Source organism: Pinus tabuliformis, chromosome Q (genome assembly GCF_031772625.1).
Source record: "Pinus tabuliformis cultivar Carrire ecotype Pingquan chromosome Q, CPIR1, whole genome shotgun sequence".
Classification (NCBI taxonomy): domain Eukaryota; kingdom Viridiplantae; phylum Streptophyta; class Pinopsida; order Pinales; family Pinaceae; genus Pinus; species Pinus tabuliformis.
The window spans coordinates 1,343,141,923-1,343,164,204 of record NC_142296.1 but is presented as its reverse complement, the minus strand read 5'-3'; positions in this window follow the sequence as shown (position 1 = coordinate 1,343,164,204).

The following is a 22,282-nucleotide window of genomic DNA, read 5'->3' as shown; positions in this document are numbered from 1 at the left end:
AAGGACGAGAGGAAATATGAGATGTTTGAGGTGTTGAAGGAGTTGATGGGGGAGAAGAGACAGGAGGTCTCTAATCAGATATGGTGGGTTGTATGGCAATGGTGGGAATAAAAGGAGTTTCAGTAGGAATTTCTGATCCAAACACAATGACAAATGAACCAAGAGTAGCAGATGCAGATTCTAAGAACTCGGGAATATTGGTAGCCACAATTGAAGATTGAAGATTCAGAATATAAGCATCAATTGATTGATTTTCTCTTTTAGTTTCAAGATCTTTGACAAACTCCAGATTTAGAGCAGTAGCACCAACTGCACTTTCAGACTTAGTTTCAAACAACGATAGCTCAAAATGTTCATCAAATGGGAGATCTTCAAGATATTCAAAAACAATCGGGCATGAGTAAGATTTAAACACAGGAATCACAGAACTTCGTTGGTGGAGAATTCTTGGGATAAGATTTTGGTTTTCATACACGGGAGGAGGATCAGGATTTGGATTGGCCCTGGTGTATCATCTGGAAGCCAGTGTGTTGAATTATTCCCAAAAATCAAATGGACATTACAATCTTGTCAGCCTACTGAATTCTAAACTCATCATCCAAAAGTATAGAATTTTTTAATGTACTGGGGCAATTTGCAAGTCAGATGTTCAGTTTATTAAACTAGACCGGAGATTGACTGAAGCAGCTTTTATCTACTTATGCACTCGCAAAGTAATTTGCAGTTCGAAGGCTTCTTGGCATAACTTCAGGCTCCGTCTGTAGTTTATAAAACAAAGAACACTAACAAAAAAATAAACTTTTCTTTCCCAGTATGGTTGCCACTATGTTATTGCCTAAATCTACCTCAGGCTAAGAAAGGCAGATCTAGGGTAACATCAAACCATGCTTAACCTGGTAGCTAGCCCTACCAGGTCGGGAGAGGGCTATCTCCTTGTCAATCTCGGGAAAATATGGCCAATAAAGCTTGAGATGACTGATATAAAGACTAATTTTAGGCTTCGTATATGCTCATAGGAATTCAATTGAATTTAATGTTGGTTTGCTGGCTCAAATGTGAAAGGCAGATTTGAGTCCGGGGAATGGACTTAGTCTTGAAGAAGTTTCTGTGGGGCGAGGTAGGAAAATGATTTAGTACTTTGAAATAAGTGAAATGGAAAGTCTTAAGACTGGTGAGGAGTTGGAGAGTGCATGAAAGTATCAAGAATCCTCTTCAAATAGTAAAAAATGTATAAAACTAAACAAACCCTAAGGTAGAGCACTACAACATCAATGAATTCCACCTTTATACTTGATTCATTTAGTTAAGCTAAAAAGAGAGAGATAATGGCACACATAAACACATGATAACTTGAATCACAGAAGGAAAAACAATACTAAATCACCTTGCCATAAAAATCCCACAAAATGCTGCAAACCCTGGTCTATTTCCTTGCCAAATTGCAGAGATGAATGTATAATAATGCTCAAAGCATTCAAAAGAGTCTAACCTTTACAAATGACTAAAAAACTACTAGATATAGGCAACAAACAACTCCTTATAAGCTTTAGGGGTTGAATTCATGAGTTTAGGAGCTATTTCAACAAGATTTAAACTAAGACCTGAAAGGTAGGCAGTGGAACAGCTTGCCTCTAAAACCTAGGAAACTGATTCATTTAGTTCAAAACTACCTTTTCATGATGTATCTACCTCCATGAGTGAATTTTCAACATTTTTACATAAAATTCCATCAAGTTACATCAATTTACATCATTATTTTGGCCATGAGAGAGAGAAAAGTCAAACTGAGAAAAAACTAGGCGAAAAACAGAGTTTTTGGCAAAAAATGACAATTTTCCATCATGTGCGCCACGCCACTATCCCTGTGCATAGCACCTTTTTGCAGATGATTTTGGAGGCCTTCCCCTGCACCAAATTTTCTCCCAATGAGCTTGTTAGAAAGTTCTATTTGTCTACTTTCTAGCACATGTGTAATTTCTGAATTTGGTGTCCATTTGCTCCTCCAAAAGTGAGTTCTCCCAACACTGCTTCCTATGTGGCCAAAAAGGGGCAGAAAGGGCATTTTTGAGGTTTCTTTGACCCTTTTGGGAGCTCAAAACTTGACAAAACTTTCTATCCATTCTAGGCATTCATAATTTTGCATGAGGAATCCAAAAATATAGAGTTTCCCTCTAGAGGAGGTCCCTAGCAAAAGCGAGCGTCGGGTGGCGCTATGCCCCAGGCAGAAAAATCTGTGTTTTGCTTCGAAAATTCAAAATCAACAAAAAGTGTGCCGAATTTCTTGAAATTTGGGCTGAGTGAACTGCATCAAGTGCTATGTTGGGCTAAGGAAGCCTCAGCCAAAATCTTGAGCTTGTCTTGCTGTTTCTTCTTCCTCAAAGTTTCCCTCAATTTGGCCTTCAAGGTCCTTATCCTTGCTTTTCAACTCTTGTTTCTTGCCAAATAGTGATAGGCCATGTGCCTCAACATCTTTTTCTCTTTGTTGACCTTCTCCAGTAGCTTCTCCAAGTTCATATTTACCCTCTCTAGCCAAGATTCACGATCAGCTTCAATCTTTTGCTCTAGTGGTGTCAATTTGATTTTCCTCTTCTTTGTTGCTTGCCGATTTTCTCTTATGTTTTGCAACTCCATGATAGTCTGCTGGTCTTCCAACTACTTATTCCTTTGTTCAAGGTAGTTTATAATCCACTTAGCTCTTTTCAGGTTAAGAGATAAGTCATGAATGTCAGCTTCTTGTTCTTTGATGATCTCCTTGAGCTTTGAGCTTTGGGAGCCCAAATCAGAGTCATCATCCTGAATGAGAATGAAATCTCTCTCTTGACCTTCAGAAGGCCCCTCATCATGCACTGGTTGTTTCCCTTTGTCCTGTACTTACTTTGCTGTTGAAGGAAATGAGACCCCTTCCACCCCAGGTGGAGATAGTACTCGTTTTGCTGCTGCAAATAATCTCCTTGTGCCCTTTTGGTAAGTGACAAACACTGGCACACTGGTGGTTTGAGTCTCATGCACCTCTTGTTGATGTGAAGGCCCTCCTGCCTCATGAAAAACTGATGGTGTCACTTGAGGATTTGTGAAAACCTCATGTGAAATGAAATCATCCCATGAAACATTCAGCAAACTCAACTGATGCAAAACCACAATCTTGATCAATGCAAAGTGATAGATACTGTTATACTGCTGATGAGGAGGTTTCCTTTGCACCAATGTGGTCATTTTCTCAATATTCCGGCATATGAAATAGGGGATGTTCATCATCCTCACTCTAGTGAAATGCATCAATAATCTGACATGATAGGTGTATAGACGAGAAAATCTGCCTTCACAGCTAAAATATTTAATTATGAGTTTCATAAGGGGAGCATATGTATCCTGTAGGTATCTGAAAGGGAAGACCCTACTGATTTGCCTCTGATAGCCAGCCTTGATATAAAGCTCATAATGCTCTTTCTCTACCAGTTGTCCCTTGTTCCATTGTTCACCCACATTCGGAATACCTGTTGCCTTAGCTATAGTTACAGGTGTCAAAGTGAATGTAACACCTGCCAAATCGACCTGGCCATTGTGAATATGGAGCACAAATAATCTAGCAAGCTCATGATGGTATTTGACTCTTTCCACCATCTCATAAAACTAGTAGCAAGGCTAGTGTTTGAAACATGCTACAGCAAGAGGGCAGGCCAATAGCTCAGTAAGTGTGGTGGGCTCCTCCCGGATGTGTTTTCCTCCCTTGTGAGGTTTCCTAGGTGCATGAATTTCTTGGGAGGAATCACTTACTGTTTCTTCATCTACTTCATAAGGTGAATCTGTCTCCATGTTTGCCACTGTTTGTGTTTCAATGATGAGTATGAAGAGATTTTATATCAACAATAGGTGTTTGTTGTTCAATGAAAGGGATTGATGATGGAAGACAGTAAATGAGGGATTTTTTGACACTGATTGTAGGTTTTTTGGGAGGTGATAGGGTTTAGAGATACTAATTAGGGTTTGGGAGTAGTGGGATTAGGTATTAGGGTTTTTAGTTTTGGGGATAAGGGAATGAATGCGTGTGAATGAGAAAGGGGAGGGAAAATGAAATGAGGGGTGTGTAGTGAAGAGGAAAATGAAAATGGTGCAGGGGATAATATCAAAAATTACAATTTTGCAAACCCTAGGCAGATTTTCAATATGTTTGTGCAACAAATTAGGGTTTTATTTTTCACCTATTGAAACACTATGAAAGCTGACTAAAACCCTTGCAATGGCACTTAGGAATGTTAAACTCCCTTGTGAAATGAGGTTTGCAAGATTTGGAGCTTAGAGGAGGTGATTTGAGTGAATTTCAAGCTTGAAAGACATTTGCGTTGCGCCCACTATCAAGTGCACCACGCCACACTGGTGCTCCCAGCCAGTTGAAGTTTTAATGTGTTTTCTGAGCCTCTGTGCACCGCGCTGACCAGGTGCACCGCGCCTCGACCCAGGTGCGCCGCGCCCAGTGTAATTGCTAAGTTTTTCTACAAATCACCTTCTTCACCTCAAAAACACGACTTGGTTCTTGTTTTTCTCTCTTTGGCACACAAATGAACTCTTGAACATAAGAAACACTTTATATATCCTTGGACTTTAATTTTTATTTGCAAAAAATCACTTTTCTAAAGTTTGCTTTTTCACTTGTTCTTTAAAACTCTGTTTTGGCAGTTTGACTTGTTTTTGCCTTTGATGGACTAAATGTTTTGAATTTTCTACTCTTTTGCAGGAGATGGAGTGCAGGAGCTTGGAAAAGTGACCAGGGCTGCATCTTGGACTTATTACATATAGGAAAAATGAAATTACATGAAATTTATATACATAAAATAATAAAACTCTGTTTTTCCTCAAAACAGAATTTTGAGGAAAAATCAATCACTGAGCATGTGATTATTGAAATTTTTGTTGCTAAGACTTTATTTGACTTTCTCTTGTGCCTGTTGACCATTATTGATCTTTTACAAGACTTTAAAGACAAAACCCTAGACCTAATGAGACCTAAAACCCTAAAAATGACTTTTGCAGATGTAAAGACAAAAAATCACTGTAAATGACCTGAATGTTTGAAAATGGACCAGCAGGTAAAGACCATGAGGGGAAAATTCATAATATGCCACTGCCATCAGATGATCCATGATCCTAATGGAATGCAGCTGATCGGATGATACACCTAAATGCAATGCAACAAGAGAATTTTGATCACTGATGGAGGGATGAAGATACCGACACTAACACCTGCATACTGGAAAAAGTTTGCACCAGTACAAAACCTGTAAACACTTTTTATAATAAGAAGATTGAAGACTAAGACGACAATAGCAGTGGTTTTTTCCCACAGTGGGTTTCCACCTAAAAAATCTTGGTGTTCATTTGTGTTGATTTATTCTGTTCTTACTGCATCTTTTTACTACTTAGTAAATGCATCACACTCTGATTTAAGTTGAACAGACAATGAATTAGCTGTTTTACAAGTTTATTATCTATACGCTAGTTTCATTGATTATAGCCGCGGATATATGCTATTTTGTTTCTATAAAATCGAGTATATAGTTTGAAAAGTAAAAATTATTATTGTGAAAGTTTAAATATTGATTCACCCCCCCCCCCCCCCAAGTATTTTTCCCAACAATTGGTATCAGAGCAGGTCCTTCATAAGAAGCTTGATCACTTGAAGGAAGATCTCTCGAGATGAGCAATCATGAAGGAATGGGATCTATCAGACCACCAATTTTCAACGAAAATAATTTAGCATATTGGAAGATAAGAACTAGAGCCTATCTTCAGTCACTTGGAGTTGATTTTTGGGCTATTGTGGAAGGAGGATACCAATATCCAGCAATAGTCCCCATAGATCCAACAGAAAAGAAATCATATGAAACCAATGCCAAAGTCGTCAATGCATTATTGGGAAGTCTATTAGAATTAGAATTCTTCAAAGTCATGCAGCTCAACACAGCCAAAGAAATATGGGACAAAATCATTCAGAGCTACGAAGGAGACTCCCAGGTAAAACATGTTAAGCTCCAAACTCTCAGAATTCAATATGAAACTCTCAAGATGCATAATGATGAAAGTATTGCTAGTTACTTTTTACGAGTAGATGAGTTTGTAAATCGTATGAAGAAACTGGGTGAAAAATAAAAGAGGCTACTATAGTAGAGAAAATTTTAAGATCTCTATCTTCTAAATTTGATTCAAAAGTATCTTCCATTGAAGAGAAGCAGCATATACAATCTGTTACTGTTGTTCAACTTCATGGAATTTTAACTGTCTTTGAAATGAGGAAAGGAGGCCCATCAAAAATCAAAGAAGCCACTTTCAAATCCTTTGCAAAGGGAAAATAAAAGGAATATATCAAGGAATCAAGATATATATCAGAAGAATATGAGGTAAACTTTGTGAAGAAACTTCAACCGGTACTGGAATATTCAAAGGTAAGCTTCCCTTCAAATGTTTTGCTTGTGGTAGAGTTGGTCATTATGCTGCCAAATGTCCTCATAAAGATAACCATGACAAAGGAGAGGATTCTGCAAAAGGTAATAGGAAAGAATTTGTTAAGCTTCCAACGTTTCTCCCACATTGTTTGTAAAATTGTTAGTATTGCCAAAGATACTTTACACCATGCTCCATAGATTTTCTAAGAATGTACACAGGGTTAGGGTGTGTTCCATATCTTTCTCATGCTCTTGACAAATAGAGAACAAATATGGTCCTTCAAATCCTTTGTGTTATAAAATATCCCATGTTAAAAGGTGTCATCGCCGAATTAGCCATAGAAAAGTATCCACTTTAGGCCAGTGTCTTCCTCCCATACCTATTTCCAAAGCAGTTATTTCAAGTTTTCTTTTTGGTTTGTTAGTAAAATGTGGGCGTATTTGATTATAAAGAAACCATGTGGTTTATAACCCCATCTCAAGTGGTGTAGATCATTTTCCACTGGTATTTTCCTTTCCTTTAAGGTAATTTCTACCTTGGCCCATTGTTGTGATAATTCTACATCATTCTAATCTTTCCATCTCATATAGAAGCTCCATTGATCCAGATTCTCCCCAATTTCAAGACATATTGTACCAGCATTACCCCTCCCTAAGCCTGCTCATCCAAATATTTCCATATCTTCCTTGGATTTTAGTTTTGGAAGTTAATGCTAGGAGCCTTCCCAAACCCTAGCAGACCATTTTTGACCTCCCAGAAAATGTGTTTTTTGACAAACAAACTTTTCTCTTTAGCTAGATTCCATAAGGAGGATCCTTTCAGAACATCTGACAAACAATTTATGCATGCCAACCCCAAATTCAGACAATATATCCTTCTGCATATCTATTTCCATAGTTCGCTTCCTCCTTGTGATAGTCACCACCAAATGTTTGCTCCCAACACCTTGTTGAGAAGGCTAGGATCCATCATCCCTAGGCCTCTCCCCCATTTTGGAATGAAGACCTTAGTGCAAGACACAAGTGTCCATTTTCTAGAATTTTGATCACCTTGCCACAAGAACTTTCTGAAGAAGGTTGCGTATTGCTGTAAACAACTTTAGAAGTTGGGAGAGTGGAGAATTGATAGAAAGGTAGAGCTCACAGGACTAACTTGAGGAAAGTTATTCTCCCTGGCAGGTTCAGAGAATGGTTAGCCCAATTAGCTAAATGCCTCTCAATTTCCCATTTTACCACTGCAAGTGGTAATATTTACATAGACATTCTAGATAGATTTATTGGTCTCACCCCAACAAATTTTATTTACTAGAGATAATCGAGTAGGACAAACATTCCAAAAAACACACAAGATAGCCAACCATAACCTAAAAGGCTAAGGATGCCAAAAAATCGTCAATATCAACAAAATATCAATGTACAGAGTCAACCATTTGAGGTGACAGAAGCTAGATTATTTGGCCCAATCCTTAGTGGAGGAGGAGGGCGATAAGGGTAGCCAACATGTTGCTCAAGGTGTACAAACTAGGCTTCCAACTACTCTAGTTTCTCTAAGATGCGGGTGTTCCCATGCCACACCATCACTACAGGTTCCCTCAAATGGCACTGGAAGTATAAAATTTGGGTTAAGGTTGCCATCATGGCCTCGTGCTCCTCTCGGTAGTTCTTCTCAAAAATATCCAATTGGGCTTTCACAAACTATCGCGAATGAGTTGGAGCAGCATAAGTGGGTTTACCACCCCTCCTTTACAATGGTCAACAACATCTGCAAGAGCCTGGTGCTCACCTTTGCCCACTCCTCGCTGAACTTGCAGACTATGTCATCTTACCCTAACAAATTCTTTCAGATCTAGATTAAGGGCCTTACTTATATCATCAGGAACAAAGTGATTGCTTCGCCTAGGGGGCATGAAAGGAAACAAGAAAAGAGAACCTCCAAAGAATGCTTCCCATGCAACACCCAATAGCTCATGCCAATTCAGGCAGAAAGTGGCTTCTCCTATAGAAGCGGACCACCTGTGCCCCACCGTCAACACCAAACCTGCTCTGAGACTACGAAGCATTCACCAATTCCAATAGCAAGCAAGTCTATCAAGTGCACTGTCAAAATTCCCAACCCACTAGTATAAAACCGACCACGAAAGAGGAAACTTCATACTGGAATTGCAGCTGACCACCAAAAAGGACCATGTCGCCAAAATTCAAGCCAACACCCCCAAATCCCACCACTAGGAGCTAAGACACCTTAAGAAAACACTCTAAAAGCTACAGGTAGGAACAAACCTTAAAACAGACATGGACGCAATGATAAAATTCTAAGAAAAAATCAAGAACAAAAGTGGAGAGACGGGCTCAAAATTAGTTTCCAAAGTGACGTTCCACATTTGGTGTCGGTGCAACCAACTTGTAGGTAGCCTTCCCACACTAACATCATTGACATACACTCCAGAAAGGGTGAAATTTCGCTCAAATGATAGCTTAAGGAACCCTTTAGACCACACCCAACACCTAAAATAAAATAAGTTACCTGGTAATTTTGGTGGACACCAAAGGGAATGTAGGGTGAAACGAGGTGTCATGATGTGCCAAACACAATTTTACAGGCACCTGTCTCCACAATTACCAGCTGGGTTACATTTTGGCTCCCAATCCAATCTCTTGTAGCTTCAAGAGGACAATACTTTGTAAATGCTGTAATGTTGTACTTCACCACTCAACCAAAATATCATCATGAAGGACGTGACATCCCCTAAAAGATACTGTTATTTAATGTATGTATATAAGAAATGGTAGTGGTGCCAAAATTTTTGGAATAATCATTGCAAATATTTTCTTATTAATAAAAGAAAATAATGTTTAAGGAAATTGCGCACTTAGAAAAGACACTCAAGATAATATTGTTAATTCTTTGTGATTAGAATCTTTAAAAATTCTAGATCAAATTATGGGAGGGAGATAAACTCCCCTAGAAAAGGATTAGCTGGAGAAAAGGGCTAACACTGCTTGCCTTTAAAGCACCATGGGTGAGAAAGGCAGGCTTTAAAATCAAAATCGTAGGCAAGAAAGCGATAAAGCTTACAAAAGCGAGACGACGCTGAATTGGAAACAATATCATGAAGAAGGGTAATAATTACCCAAGGAGATAATCAACAGAGGTTTTTGATTCTCTAGAAAAGACAATCGAGCTTGAGGGAAAACTGGAGGCAGTTCGTGGTTGGGTGGACAGTGTCTTCTTTGGTGCAAGTTTTCTAGTATGACAAATAACTAAAAAATTATGTTCTGATTTATGCTGAATCATAATTATGAACTACCTTTGATAGATGTATGTGGTTATTGATTAGAAGTTATTGGAATGTATAATTCACTATTTTTGTGGAATATAGATGCATTCCCTCTGTTTCTGATATATATATATATATATATATATATATATATATATATATATATATATATATATATATATATATATATATATATATAATTTATTGCAATAAAATTTAGAACAATTTGAGGCATCAATGAACTAGTATATTGGTTACTTTCCATTGAAAGCGAGGAAGGTTGGTTATATATCATGAATGGATTTTGATGTTGTCTAGTTATGTGAAACCTAATAAATTAGACTAATGTTATATGTTATAAGAAGTACAAGGATTCTAGCCTTTCTGTTGTTAGTATTGGGCTAGTATTATAAGCCATGGTCGAGTTGGAGTATTAGAACTAGACCCGTAGTTCTAGTCATTTAAACACTCCAAAGGAAGATATTTAAATACTATAGGAGTTGTAGCAAGGGTAGATATAATGGGTACATGAAATTTTTGCATAATCCTAAGTTCCCTTCCTTGAGTATCCCCAATGTGTGTCAACGACATGCATGTAGAGGAACTGAGAAAGACATGAGTTTTAGCGGGTAACAAATTACCAGGAATGCAACGTAGACATACAAGAAAGATGATATGAGCATATTATAAATTATACAACATAAAACAAGCATTGTGTTGGAAATACGGATGGCGAAGTTAGGTAAAATCCGTAAGGGCATAGGGTAAAACCCAAGGATTTACTGCAGCATCTCTTTGCAGGCACCTGCAGCTGGGCACCCGATGACCGACAATTTTCTCTCCGTTTCCATTGCAGCCGTGTCTGTATCCATCTGTCGACGGTCACTACTAGCATCATGGGCGATTCTATGGATGTCGAGGAGCTCGATTTTTCCGAGAAACCTTTCCCTGATCGTGTCATTTTCAGAAACCCTAATCTCACTTCACCGGCATCTGGCTCATCCCTCCTGTCTGATCCTAATCCATCAATTTCTGCACCAGTGGTATCCTTTCCAGGTCACTGTATAGCTCCTCTGTTTATCAGGTCGCTTTCTATCGAATCTCCTGCTCTGGACTGCCCCCCTTTATCCCCTGGTACTCTCCATATTCTTACAGCTAACACACCTCCATTGCCCTCATTTGACCCTAATCCGCTGGCAGACCATCTTCATCCCCCCATCTTGACCTTTTTCTCTGCGTCGTATAAATATATTCATGCATCTGAGGCTCCAAACCCTCCCTTTTCTGCACACTCTTCGTCGGCGTGCTTTGATACCCCTGCAGTAAAAGTCAAGCCTGTGAACCATACCTCTCTGGAAGGTTCACCTGATCCAATGGCGGATCACCCATCTGCCCCTTGTACTGGGAAGTAGAAGATGAAGTGTGTGAAGGTGACTACAAAGGACATCATCATTCGGTTTGTCGAGACCTCTGCTATTGGGGAAGTTGCATATATGGAAAGCACTGTACTTGTTGGACACATTCGAAGCAGAGGATATTCAGCAACCAAACTCACCCTATGGGTCCGTGAGATTTGGGGAGGAATGCTAAAGGAACTGCTCAAGGTGCAGGTCTTACCCAGAGGCTGGTTCGCCCTACATTTCACTAAGGAAAACTACACAGACCTTGTCCTCGCAAGGTACTGGCACATTGAGATGGATCTGGTACTCCTCAAGAGATGGAGTCCCCTTTTTGACCCAGAGAGGGAGCAAATAGGGGCAGGGCCACTTTGGGTTCACTTGCCAGGGCTTCCATTGCAGTACTGGTGCGAGGAGGTTTTCATCAAAATTGGAAATGCGCTAGGCACCTACCTGGACCATGATTGACCTTTTGTGCAATCAAAGAACAGAACCCTAGCTGGCATTCTGGTTCATTTGGATACTCGCGATGGTTTGGAAGAGAAAATCACTCTACAATGGGGGAAATACATCGAGGTACTCCTGGACTACGAAGGAGTACCCTTCCGCTGTAGGAGAGTTGGGCACATTTTCAAAGATTTCCCACTGATCAAGAAAATGGAGGACCCTCTGAGGCATCTCCTACTTCTACAAGGATTGATTTGCTAGCTCTTAATCACTCACCTATTCTTGGTCCTATTACTTCGGTCAGCAATGTCTCCCCGCAGGCAGTGGATGCAGTACATAGATTGCCATCGCCCCCCCTCACCAGAGCTCGCACTACAGCTGAAGCCGCAAAAGCATCGGGTATTCCTTTGACCTCTCTAACTTCTTCAATTGCTTTAAGCACATCTTTTGTTTCATCCTCCATTTATCACTTTTGTGGCTCACTGCACTATGGCTACTCCTCCTTCCATTGCTACCACCACGCCATCTTTACACTCTCTATCCACATCCTCCACCTCTCCATCATTTAACCGGAATTCATTATCTCACCATTATAACCTTCGCTCCCATACCCTATCTGGCAGTACCCCGGCACATTTTGCTGGTTTGGGACTCACCCAACCTGGTTCGGTTATCCTTTCTTCTAGGGGGAGGAAATCTAATCTCTCCAAAGCCATCAAGCAGGCAGGGGCAGAGGTCGCCCTTGGCAGACAATCCACTCTAGATGGGGTTCTTAGAGCACTGAACACCCCGGGTAGGGTTCCCTTATGAAGTGTCTCTCATTCAATTGCAGAGGCATGGCTAGTGCCTCCAAGAAACTAACCTTGAGCAGACTTTTTGATATAGAACCCTTTGACATTATCTTACTCCAAGAAACCCTAAGAGAGGCCAATTTCATCACCAACTCACTAAATTCTATATCTCCTGGTTGGAATTTTATGGCATTGGATGCGGTGGGACAATCAGGGGGCCTTGCCATTGGATACAATCCCCACAACATCAGAGTATTAGCATCCTGGGTTGGCCATGGTTTCATTGGCTTAGACATTTTTTCGACGGAGCTTGGTATCAACCTTAGGGTTATTAACATTTATGGACCCTACCATTAGAGGGAAATTTTTTGGCATCACCTGCTTGATCATTCGATTTTTTCCCCTAATCACATCATCCTAGGAGGAGATTTCAATTTCTCTTTGGATTTTGGTGAATCTTGGGGGTCAATGGCACAAGTGGACTCTATTATAGGATACATGACTAACCTTCTGGAGCAGCACAGCTTGGTGAATGTTCCCATGAATAAGCCTCTTCCTACATGGCAAAACAGAAGGGTGGGCGAAGCTACACTTGCTCGAAGATTAGATCGGTTTCTGATGAAGGTCCCCCTTATGCAGCAATTCCATCACTACAAACAAAGGGTTGGCTCAGGGGGCATCTCAGATCACTCCCCCATTTATTTGGAGGTTTTTGGTCCTCATCCTAAGCCAAAACCCCCTTTCAAATTAAACCATGTTTAGCTACAAGACCCTGAGTACATTAACATGGTCTCGGAATTCTGGGCTACGAACTCGATTGATAGATTTGACTCCTTGACTAAGGGTTTCTATCACAACCTATCTTAGCTTAAGCACCTATCTATTAAATGGGCAAAAGAGAAACATCAGAGGGAGGAATCACTATTAACACATATTGAATCTGAGCTGAGCACTTTGCTTGATGATCGAAACCTGTGTTTTGTTACAGCAGATGACAAAACTCACTTGATTGAGCTAGAGAACCAAAAGGCTAGGATCTTGAAGGAGAGAGAGGAATCTTGGCGCCTCAGAAGCAGATCTATATGGTTAAAAGCTGGTGATGACAACACAAGATTCTTTCAGAATTTTGAAAAAGGTAGAAATTTATCAAACAGCATATGGAACTTACCTCTACCTGATGGGGGAGTAGCTGATACTTTTAACAAACTCTCCCATCTTGGCACTTCACATTTCAGGAATCTATTCAAAAACCCCCCAAGGTCAAATCTAGCTGATATCATCAATGTCACTGGTAATTTTCCCAGATTTGTAAATGATGATGAGGTAGAGGTGTTAATTGCTTTTGTTACAGGTGGACCATAGAATTCTATCTTGCATTCTATGAACTTTTGGGGAATGATCTGTTGAAAGTTGTGGAAGAATGTAGAATGTTTGGATCTCTATATAATGTTGTCAATTCGACCTTTATAGCCCTCATTCCGAAATCTGATACTCCTTCCTCTTTCAATGACTACAGGCCTATTTCATTATGCAATTGTCTGTACAAAATCATCTCAAAGGTCATTGCTAATAATCTCTGCCCCATTTTATCCTGACATATTACCCCCCAGCAATTTGCCTTCCTTGAGCATCGCCAGATACATGAAGCCATTAGCTTGGCCCAAGAGGCCATCCATCCGATCTGGACAAAACACCTAAAAAGAATTATCCTAAAGATCGATTTGGAAAAAGCTTTTGACCATGTCAGCTGGCTCTACATTAATTTGCTTCTCATTCACCTGGGTTTCCCTCATGACTTCATCACTTGGATTATGGCATGTATTACCTCCCCTACCTACAGTGTTCTCATCAATGGATCAACCTCCCATTTCTTTCATGCTGATAGGGGGCTCAAACAAGGCTGCCCTCTCTCCCCCCTTCTCTTTCTGATTGTCATGGATGGGCTTAGTCATCTGCTAGCTTCTGCCAAAATAGATGGCAGCCTTCGGGGCCTTAAGATATATGACTCCTATTTCCTTACTCACCTCCTATTTGTGGATGATGTTCTCATATTCCTGGATGGGAGCATTCAGGACTCTCTCACTTTTTCCAAAATTCTCTCCCTCTTCTCATAGGCTACTGGTATGCAGGCTAGTCATGCAAAATCTACCAATACCTTAGCCCTCGCTTCCATCCAGGAGTCACAACTTGCACAACAGCATTTCCCTTATTATATCATACCCCTGGACAGGGGTTTCAAATACTTGGGTTTCTGGATAAAGCCTCTTAGTCAGAAAATTGTAGATTTGGTTTGGCTTGTCACCAAACTGGAAAAAGGCTTTCAATCTGGAGTCACAGATACTTATCTAGGGTTGGCAGATTAGTACTTATCAAATCAGTTCTTGAGGCCACCCCTGTATTTTAGATGGCACTTGCATGGATCCACGGGAACATTCTGGCCCGATTACAACAAATTTGTAACATATATCTTTGGAATGGCCTCTAAAACAAAAAGATATTTTCCTGGGTCAGCTGGAATAAGATAGCCTTGCCTAAAAAATGGGGAGGCTGGGGACTAAAAGACCTTCCCCTCTTTGCACAAGCCTTGGCTGCAAAAATGGGTTGGACTCTTCTGACAGGACAGAATCTATGGACTTCAATCACATATCATAAGTATATTTGACCACAGCAAATCATGGACTGGGTCTATTTGCCGAGCTGGCCTAAATCTGGTATTTCATCTTTTTGGAAGGCTCTCCTACACTCCCTGCCTAGCATCAGGGACAACCTCGTTTGGAGAATAAATGATGGAACAAAATCTCGCATTCGATTGGATCCCTGGACTGGAGGTGGTGGTAGATTTCAGTTGTCTCGAGATCTCATTCATCATCTACACTCTCATGAGATCAAAGTGATAGCACACATTGTGGATCCACAGAACACCAACTTTTTCTCTCAAGGATGGGAATTTCCCCAGCAACTTGATATCCCCCCTATTTGGAAATAGGAATGGCAAGAATACATCAATGCATTATGTGAATCTCATATTAGGATTAAAGATGGACCTTATGAACTTGTCTGGTGTCTAGCTGAGAATGGCATATATTCTCCAAAGACCGGATATCTCAACCTGATCTCTCATAAACAGCCGAAGCAAACAACTTTTTGGTGGAAGAGTATATGGAAATTAACATCACCTCCAAGAACCAGACTATTTTTTTGGTGTATTCTCAGAGATAAAGTCCCCACAGGAGAGTCTCTCACCCATCGATCCTTTCATGGTCCTCATTGTGTAGGAATTTACAGGGTAGGTTTCTCAGACAGAACACCAAAGGACACCGCTCACAAACAGATCACAGATCAATACACCAGTATTTTGACGTGGTTAAAATCCTCAAAGAGGGAAACAGTCCACGTCCTGAGCCAACGCGGCCACTTCAGGAAATTTATTAATAAAAGAATGAAAATTTACATATGCTTCTTTCATAGACGCATTACCCTACAAATGACCCTCCATCCTCTTTAAATAGAGATCATGGACCAATCGGGTGCTAAGCCATGGATCAAGTGTTGGTAATACCGAGGAGAGAATGGACCGTCGAATCACTACATATCATGACCATCGGATTGTAAGTTACAAAATGTACATAGTAAAGAAACACACTTTACCTAACTCTATACTAGACCAAGTTATACTTAACTATTTCCTATGTGTCGGAATATCCTAACATCCCCCCTTAAGAACAACTTGGGATAGGATTGAAGGATTTAAAAATATGACACAATAGGAGAAGGAAGGAGGCACTAGAGCTTATCCCCCCTTAGTGACAACTTCCTGAACTCCAACCATAAATCGAAGTTTAGTGAACTTCGCCTCTGTGAGAGCCTTTGTAAAGATGTCTGCAACTTGATCATCTGTTGAACAATATTGCACTTCAAGAACATGGTCGTGGATGAGCTTTCTGATGAAGTGCATGTGCAGTTCAATGTGTTTGCTGCGCTGATGTTGGACTGGATCTTTGCATAGTTGAATGGCACTTTGATTATCACACCAAAGTGTAGTCGGATGCTGTTGTTGAAAGCCAAACTCTGACAGGATCTGATGAAGCCACAAGGCTTACTTACTAGCTTCTACGGCACCACGATACTCTGCTTCTGCTGAAGAAAGAGAAATGGAACCTTGTTTCTTGCAAGCCCATGTAATAGGTCCTGAACCAAGAGTGAACACATAACCAACAGTAGACCTCCGATCATCAGGGTCACCAGCCCAATCGGAATCAGTGAAACCAACCAATAGAGGAGATGCTTCAGCACTGTAATGAATCCCAAACTAAACTGTACCTCAAACATAACGAAGTATTCTTTTAGCTGCTTTCCAATGACTTTCACATGGGTTTTTCATAGTCCGAGCAACAAGGCCAACAGCAAAGGAAAGGTCAGGACGAGTATGGGTTAGATACAAAAGTTTTCCTACAAGTTGACGGTATAAGGTAGCATCAACTTCAGGAGAAGTACAAGTGGCTGAAAGTTTGACTCTAGACTGAAAGGGAGAAGGGGATGGCTTACAGTCTTCCATGTGAAAATGGCGTAGAATATCACAGGCATACTTGGACTGGGAAAGGGAAATACCTTCCTTGGATTGCAAGACTTGAAGACCAAGAAAATAATGTAAGTGTCCTAAGTCTGTCATTTCAAACTTCCTTTTAAGGCTAGTCTTCACATGGCTTATAAGGTTGGGATCACTACCAGTCAGGATAAGATCATCAACATAAAGAACAAGAATGATAAGAGACTTGCCCACTTTCTTGGTGTAGACAGTATTGTCAGAATGACACCTAGAAAAGCCATTTTCTAAAAGAAAGTTATCCATTTTGGCATACCAAGCTCGAGGAGCTTGCTTGAGACCATAAAGGGATTTCTTATGCTGACATATAAGGCTGGAGTCTGTTTGTATAAAGCCAATAGGTTGTTCCATATAGATTTCTTCATGCAAGTCCCCATGCAAGAAGGCAGATTTAACATCCATCTGATGGACTTCCCATTTGAAAGAGGCAGCAAGGGAAAGAACAAGGCGGATAGAGTTCATTTTTCCAATAGGGGAGAAGGTTTCAGTGTAGTCAATGCCTTCAACTTGTGAAAAACCCTTAGCAACAAGACGAGCTTTATGTTTATCAACTTTCCCATCTGGTCCATACTTGGTTCTGTAAACCCATTTGCATCTAACAAGTTTTCGTCCCTTTGGTAAAGGAACAAGATCCCATGTATCATTTGCCAATAATGAATGATATTCTTCATTCATAGCTGCTTCCCAATCTGGATGGCCTGAAGCTTCTACAAAGGTGTCAGGATCATAATTCACTGAAGCTTGAGCCAGTAAAGAAGAGGCTCTCTTGAACTGAGAACGTGTACGTCGCTGATCTATAGGATCACCGGTAAGATCACCTGCTGCATCCCGAGTAGCACAGACCCATTTTGGAAGCTGAGGAGCTGAAGGAGGATCCTGAGAAGGTGGGGGAGGATTGTCATCCTCGCTCTCATCATCTAAAGAAGAAATATTTTCAAAAGTAGAAGAGATAGGAAGAGGTGGCACATCCACCGAACTAGGCTCGTAGGCTGATATTTTTTCAGAAAACTTTACATCTCTTCTAATGATAACATTCTTGGACTTAAGTGGAATAAGTCTATATCCTTTGACATCTTCAGAATATCCAACAAAAATACATTTTTCACTCTTAGGTTCTAAAGCTTTATGTTTCTCATCTGGAATATGGGCCCATGCTTCACTTCCAAAAACACGAAAGTGACTTACATCTGGTTTAATTGAGCTCCATGCTTCTTCTGGAGTGATATTCTTTAAAACCTTAGTAGGAGTGTGTTGAGGGCCCCGAAATTGGGTCAACAACAAGGGGGATACCCACCCGGTCGGGAATCTGGTTGGCGGCTCCTTGCCCGTTTGGTGTAGCGGGTCCGACTGGGGATGATGGGACCAACTTCCCAATCTAAAAGATGTGTGTGTGTGTGTGTAGATTTTGAAGACACTAATCTAAAGGTAATTTAAACTAATTTAATTCTAGACTCTAAACTGACTCTATGCTACTGTAATCTAACAAAAACAGCACATCTAATCTATACTAACCCAGGGTAAAATTCTTTCATTATGCGATCTAAAAAGATTTCATACAACAACTGGTAATAAAGATCATTCAGCTATCATAAGAATATAAATCAATTTAAGATGAACCATTCTGCATAAGAAGTTAGGCAAAACAGTTGTGAACAGCATATCGCATAATCAGTTATTCATATGTTAAGCACAAACAAATGATTCCACCGTACAAAAGTGCCAAATGGTAATCCAGACATTCATACATTAACATATAAACAAATCAGTTGTATATCACTCTAAGCATATGAGCAGAAATTAATCAAGAGATAAAAGTACCATTTATGACTGATTTCACTCACAAACTTCAAGCAATAACGATTTATCTCTACTTACTTCTAACATCTACTAAGAGTACAGAAGTGCAACATCAGTAGCAGACATTAAAATGCAAACATAAATAAATCTCGATCCATCCATTCATCAAAAACCCCCTCCGAGGGTGCAAAAGTGCATGTTCTGAGGACAAGTTTTTTGACAAATTTTCGGACCCTTCTCCAAATGCCATGAGAAGGGTTAAATACTACTAACTAACTAATCTTAATTACACAAATTTAGGGAACGACTTCAAATGACCGCCCTTTTACTAAAGCAAATTTATTTCTAAAAATTGAATCTAATTTCTAACCGTTTCTGTATCTGCTCCTTAGTGCTGTAAGCAATGTGAGGTTCGCCTGGAAAGAGTCGGCTGGTTATCTTTTCCTTTTGTTCAGGTGATGAAAGTAGAAATAACAAAAGCTGGCACCTCTTTCTGACAACTTAGAAGATATTTTTGAAAATCTCCCTCTGACTGGGTGTTTTTTGCTGTGTGTATACTTAGTATAACCCAGATTTCTTTCAAACTGATTGTGTTGTTGCTATTTCGGTTTCCGGCCGTGTGAATGACTCAATGAGTTAGGGATTTTGTTGCCTGAACAATCTTACGCATCGAAAATTGCTTCCATTCTTTGTTCCAGGCTTTTCTGAAGCATCATCCCTTTTCAGCGTTTTTCTTTTTGCTTTACCCAATCTGAGCTTCAGGATCTTTTGCAAACATGCTGCTTTTGTGCACCTTTGACTCTGAGTCTTGGATAGTCTATTTTCATCAGTGTCTGTGGAGTGATACTCTAGACTCCGCGGCTCTGCTGCATGCGGCATTCATTTGCGAAGGCATCTCCTCTCTGTTCTTCAAGTATTGGCGCTTTCCCCTTTTCCTTAGATGTTTCCTGCATATAGATTTATATCAGTTACTGCCTTACAGTTTACGCAAAGGAAAAGAGATATGAAAAGATTGACATGAAAGCTTTAAACTCTAATGAATGCATAATCATGACACTCATAACGACTTGACTCTTCGAAAACCGCAACATGATCATCTTTGGATACTCAGGCGTGCCATCATTAATTTCCCTTAAGGTGCGCGCTCGATTTTGGGTTTACAGATCATGCCGAAGAGACTTTGCGATGAGTGGTTCCTGCGATTCGTATCGCAGTAATTAATAGTCTCATTCGTCGCAGATCGCAAATCGCAAAATCGCAGTTTGTAGGATCGCAAATCGCAATATCGCAATATTCATTTGCTCGTTGTGTGCTGCTTTTGCGACGTTTGCGATATGCGACGTCGTACATCGGCCGTCGGCGATTCTTTTTCATTTTATTTTAAGGGTGCTTTCAAAATATGCGATGCGATGAATTTCGCATCGCTTCTTTGCAGCTTATTTATGCGCATAGGAAAACTCTTCACTCTCTCTCTGCGATGCGATATAGCTTTTAGGGAGTTAAAATACAAAAATTTGGATAAAAATATTTTTGGGATTTTTGTTAAGGGTCCCCCTTTGCTTGATATTATTGCTAATACTAAACAAAGAGGGGGGTTGTTGTTGACCACAACAATGGCGATTCACTGTGAAGAACCAGTTATCTCTGCTTTTCTATTGACATTTCCACTTCCGAAACAGAAAAGTTTTCATATGTCTAAATTTTGTTATGGACAGATAGAGTAGATTACCCCTCATCCTGTCAATGATACTTTGTTTCAACCTTTCTTTTATTCCAATTGTCTGCTTCCCTAGGCTTAGTTCTTGCATTCATACCAGACATTACTCGGTCCTTTTTAAAAGATAAAATAAGGTCTTCTCTGCGTGTTGGCTTTAAAATATGCTCATTTGTCGTAGGTAGAGCCTCTGCTGCCCGCAAGCGTCCATAGCCTCGACAGGGTTACCATGTTATCCAGCAATGATCCTTTTTCCTGCTTGAGGTTATTTACAACATTTCAGAGAAAAATCCTTTTTGGCACTTTTTCCTTTTTTATTCTCTAAAGAACAATGTCTTGGTTTGGTGGTCAAATTATGACACAGTCATTCACTTGATTTACACTTTTGCTGAACAAGCTGGCTCGTGATGAGACCCCTTGTCTTTTGATTGCAACAATCTTGAGTCGTTGCCCTGTTTTGGTAGACAGTTTTGGCAAAGTCAGCAAGTTATAATATCTGTGATCATGATAAGCCGGCTCGTGATGAGACCTCTTATTCTTTGAGTTATAGTGCTTTCTCGGATTGTTTCTCTGAATGCTGCGGTTTCCTTTGGCAGGGAGGAAGTCATTGTTTTTCCTTAAGAAAGCTCTGGATGACAATAATAGAGCTTTGAAAATCACAGCTTTGCAGAGAATATTTATTTTATTATTGATTATACCTTTCATTGTCTTGGGATAAAACAATTTTTAACCAAAGGTTGATTTCAATAAAGTCTTTTGAAAGGTTGAAACTAATATCATTATTCAGGCTAAAGTTAACTCTATTTGTCAATAATAAAAATCAGATTTTTCGAAAAGTTTTGCTATTTGTACAAGTGAAATCAAAATCTGATAGAGAGTTAGTGTGCTCTTTCATGAATCTTATTCAATGATCATTTACAACCGGTTTTATTTATAAGAAAGAGAAAAACAAAATAAAAGAAACTAAAACTATCCTACAAAAAATAGAAGAGTGATCTTCTATGGAAAATACATTTTAAGAATCTGTCCATTCACAGGCAAAGAATCTCTTCTACCTGCCAAATCCTGCAACACAAACGTCGATGGGCCTATGACTTCTACAATCTGAAAAGGACCAAGCCACAGCTTCTGAAATTTCGTATGTTTGCCCTTTTCTTCATGAGCCTTATCCCATTTCAAAACTAAATCTCCCATCTGAAAGTTCTTTCTGGTTATGATGGCTGAGTCAAAAGAGGATTTTATTAGCGCTTGGTGGTGAGCATGGGTTTTCTTAGCTTGTTCTCGGCGTTCTTCTAGTTTGATTATTTCCATTTGCCTTAATTGTAAAGCGGAAGTAGATACTTCATCGATGTGTTTTACTAGAGACAAAGAGGGAATGACTAAGTAAGTTGGAAGAACCACTTCTTTCCCATAAACTAAATTAAAGGGAGAAGTGCCGATTGAAGCTTTCTTCATGATTCTATCTGCCCATAAAGCATTTACAGCGCTTTGTGCCAATTCTTTTGGTTTTGGTCGACTGTTCTGTTGATAATCCTGATTAGGTTTTTGTTTGTTGATTCAGCCAACCCATTACCTTGCGGATAGTAATTAGCAGAATATTTCAATTTGAACCCTCTTTTTAATGCAAACTCAGTCATTGCATTTCCAGAAAAGTATGATGCATTATCAAACATTAAGGCCGTTGGCAATCCAAACCTAGTGATGATAAATTGATCTATGAATTCAATAATGTTTTCAGAATTAACTGTTTTGAGAGGAACTGCTTCTACCCATTTAGTAAAATAATCTGTTGCCGTGAGGATATACCTATGCTGCTTA